The sequence below is a fragment of the Gorilla gorilla genome, chromosome X, assembly GCF_029281585.2.
Source record: "Gorilla gorilla gorilla isolate KB3781 chromosome X, NHGRI_mGorGor1-v2.1_pri, whole genome shotgun sequence".
NCBI classification, from domain to species: Eukaryota; Metazoa; Chordata; class Mammalia; order Primates; family Hominidae; genus Gorilla; species Gorilla gorilla.
This window is the reverse complement of record NC_073247.2, coordinates 91,949,097-91,953,598: the sequence shown is the minus strand read 5'-3', so window position 1 is coordinate 91,953,598 and position 4,502 is coordinate 91,949,097.

Genomic DNA, 4,502 nt, shown 5'->3' with positions numbered 1-4,502 from the left:
AGATAAAGTCAGCAAATTAGGATGAAGTTTGAAGGCTGGGAGATTTGAAAGTAAGGCTAATGACTCTGAACCTCGTTATGTGGGAAACAGGGAGGTATTGGATACTTTTTTAAATGCTCTTGTCAAGAAAGAGTTCAACTTCAGGAAAATTAATGCAACAAATGTGGAATGGATTAGATTAGAGGAGAAGGTAATAAAGGCAGGGAATCGGTCAGGCACAATGGCTTACACCTGTAATCCCAGCACGTTGGGAGGCCGAGGGGGGCAGATCACTAGGTCAGGAGTTCGAGACCAGCCTGGCCAACATGGTGAAACCCCGTCTCTACTAAAAATACAAAAATTAGCTGGGTGTTGTGGTGGGTGCCTGTAATCCCAGCTACTTGGGAGGCCAAGGCAGGAAAATTGCTTGAACCTAGGAGACGGAGGTTGCAGTGAGCCGAGATGGCGCCACTGCACTTCAGCCTGGGTGACAGAGCAAGTCTCAAAAAAAAAAAAAAAAAAAAAAAATTCAGGGAATCTAGTTAGGTGGTTATTGTTGTAATCAGTTGACATTGATGTACAGAGAAAGAGAGCCTTTGTTTCTGTGCCAAGGGATTGATTCAAATATTTCGTCAAATGCACTTACTAATTCTTACTATGTGCCAAGCACTTGTTGAGTTGAGCAGAATCCCTCTCCTGGAGGGGCTTAGTAAATTATAATTTAGTAATTGTAACTTTAAAACTCTGAAGCACATTCTATGAAAAAGAAGCCTTGATAAACAGCATAAGATTGTGTTTTTTCAGGAAGCAATTTCAACTGTGCAGTCAGAGAGAAATAATTACTTCATAGAGACAGACAATATTCAAGCATGCAAATACTCATAAATACCCTGCTGCAACCCGTACTTAAATCCTGTATCCAGTAGATGGCGATTATAAGCTTTCATCTAGGCAACAAGTACCTTTCATCTCTTAGGATGCAGAAAGGAAAAGAGGAATGAAAGAGAATGGGAAGTAAGGGGAGAGGGAGAGGATAAGTAAAGGGAAGAAATGAAAGAATGTGGAGAAGGAGTGGGAGATTGGAGGGTGATAGAAGCTACACTTGCTGTTCAGAAGTCTCCCTAAGACATGCTTAGTTCAGCTCCATCTTTTCTGCAGTTAAATATGCAGTTAGCCTTGCTTGTGAGGAAGAAGTTTGTATTGCCTTCCAGGCAGATACCCATGAAGAGAGTATTCCTGTTCCATAATCCCTCCAACTGAGTTTAATAAAGAGAAGGCATAGCTGTGTTTGAAATATGTTGCACAGGCATTTTGACCCTTTGTAGCAAGAAATGTGGCTTGAAATATCTCCTAATTATTTTGCTCCCCAGGTATCTCTTTCTTTCTAGTTCAGCTGAAAATCCTACCAGAGGAAGAGCAAAGTTGGAATGAAAAGTTCCCAATAAATTACTACAGGCATTTACTAAAGGCAGGAAAAAAAAAAAGAAATACTGGTCAAGCTGACCTTTTTACAACCAGGTAGGGACCATCTCCAAAGGGAGAATCAGGAGTGAAAAAAATCCGACTTGTATGTTAGGCGTGTTCCATTAATGGATTGAGAATTATAGGGCTAAAGGTGAACAGGGAAAGAAGAAGAAAATAGAAGACCATCCTGCTTCTTTCTTAGGGAATGTGAATTCCTTCTACTTCCTTTTAGTGCAGTCAGAATATCTTGAGTTGCCATTGGATCCATACTCCTGAAAACAGATGGAAAGATAAGGGGTTCAGAGGCTTAGAGAAATTTGTCAAGATATCCTAATTATTTTCTACTGGAAATTTCTGTAGGTCAGAAGTTCAACATGGGTTTCACCCGGCTAAAATCAAGGGCTATGCCCCCTTCTGGAAGCTGTAGGGGAAATTCTATTTTGTTGCCTTCTCCAGCTTCTAGAAGACACCTGTATTACTTGGTTCATGACTCCCTTCTGTCATATTTAGAGCCATCAATATTGCATATCTCTGACCATTCTTCTTTGGTCACATCTAATCACAGCCCACAGAGTTCTCCCAATTTTAAGGATGTGTTATTTTACTGGACTCACTCAGATAATCTAGGCTAATCTCATTGTTTCAGTCTCCCTTATGATACTATAACAGAACACCTGAAACTGGGTAATTTATAAAAAAGCATATATTTATTTCTTACAATTTTGAGGGCTGGGAAGTTCAGAGTTGAGGGGCCTCATCTGTCAGGGCCTGCTTGTTCCGTTATCCCATGGTGGAAGGCAGAGGACAAGAGAGCAGGAAAAAGAGAGAGAAAGAGACTCATGGAGGGAGGGAGGGGTATATATAGAGATAGAAAATGCTAGCACAAGGCAGGTTGAATTCATTTTTATACCAAACCAATTCGTCTGATAGTGACATTAATCCTCATGGATGGATTAATCACCACTTAAAGATCCCATATTTAAACACTGTTGCACTGAGAATTAAGCTTCCAACACATGGACTTTGGGAGACACATTAAAACCATAGCACTTATCTCAAGGTTTGTAACATTAATCATATCTGTAACAAAGCCCTTTTGCCATGTAAAGTAACATATTCACATGTTCTAGGGATTGGCAGAGGGAGAGAGAAGGATGGAGGGAGGCAGGAGAGAGAGAGAGACAGAGAGAGAGAATGAATAACAAGTTCACATAATAGATGACCAAATATTGTAGTCTAGTATTATTATTCAACAGAACTTCTTGGAAGTAGGTATAGTAGGTCAGTCAGACAATCAGACAGGTATTTTGAATGCCTCTAATTAGAAGGCCATTATTTTTGGTGGTATAAACTTGACAGTGATAGATGAAGGTTAAGGGTAAATTAAAAAATAAATAAATAGAAAGGTACAGTAGTCCTGCCTAATGTCGCACTAGATGGGATGATAATATTTATTCATCAGTTGCTAACTGTCTGGTATTATTCTAAGCATTTTACATGAAAACCTCATTTAGTCCTTCAAACTAACTTATACCCATTTTACAGATGAGGGAAATGAGATAGAAGTTATTTGACCAAGACCACACACTTATAAATGGTAGAATCAAGAACCCATCTGACTGACTCTGGAGTTCACGTTCTTAACCACTATATTCTACTGCTTCTAAGATAATTTGGCCTTTAATAAAGAACTAAAGAAAATTATACAACCATTTATAAAAACCAAATAAACATGTGTAGCCCATAATGGTCTCCTGATTGTTAAGGGATGGTATTTCTTGTGTTGACTTTGAACAAAAAGATGATTTTAAAGTATATCATTTTTACTCCCTTTCAAAGTTGGATAACTTGAAATAACCTTAAAGATCCCTTTATATTCACTGGTATTTGTCTTAATTGCTATGTTAGCAGCCATTCCCTACCAGGGATGATGAGAGGTAGCAGAAAAACAATTTTCTCCAGTACAATAGTTTCTGCCAATTTCATTTGAATGAGTTTCTCTGCATCCCTTCTAGGACAAAGCTTAAAGGCAAATGATGTGTTTGCAAGCCAAAGATGAGTGTAAAGTGGCTGATACAGGCATAACTCAGAGACATAGTATGTTGGGTTCCAGACCACTACTATAAAGTGAATATCACAATAAAGTGAGTCATAAAATATTTTTTAGTTTCCCATTGCATATAAAAATTATGTTAATGGCTGGGCACGCTGGCTCACGCCTGTAATCCCAGCACTTTGGGAGGCCGAGGTGGGCGGATCATGAGGTCAGGAGATCGAGACCATCCTGTCTAACACGGTGAAACCCCATCTCCACTAAAAATACAAAAAAAAATTAGCTGGGCATGGAGGCGGGCGCCTGTAGTCCCAGCTACTAAGGAGGCTGAGGCAGGAGAATGGTGTGAACCGGGAGCTGGAGCTTGCAGTGAGCCAAGATCACACCACTGCACTCCAGCCTGGGCGACAGAGCGAGACTCTGTCTCAAAAAGAAAAAAAAATTATGTTTACAGGCCAGGTGTGATAGCTCACACCTGTAATCCCAGCACTTTGGGAGGCCAAGGCGGACAGATCGCCTGAGGTCAGGAGTTCGAGACCACCCTGATCAACATGGAGAGACCCCATCTCTACTGAAAATACAGAATTATTTGGGCATGGTGATGCAAGCCTGTAATCCCATCTACTCGGGAGGCTGAGGCAGGAGAATCACTTGAACCAGAGAGCCAGTGGTTGCAGTGAACCGAGATCATGCCATTGCACTCCAGCCTGGGCAACAACAGTGAAACTCCATCTTAAAAAAGAAATAAAAAAAATTATGTTTACACTATACTGTAGTCCATTAAGTGTGGAATAGCATTATGTCTAAAAATTGTACATACTTTAATTTATAATACTTTATTGCTAAAAATTGTAACACTCCTCTGAGCTTTCCGCAAGTCATAATCTTTTGCTGGTGGAGGGTCTTGCCTCGTTGATGGCTCCTAACTGATCAGGGTGGTGGTTGCTAATGATCGGGATGGCTGTGACAATTTCTTAAAATAAGACAATGATGATGTTTGCCACAT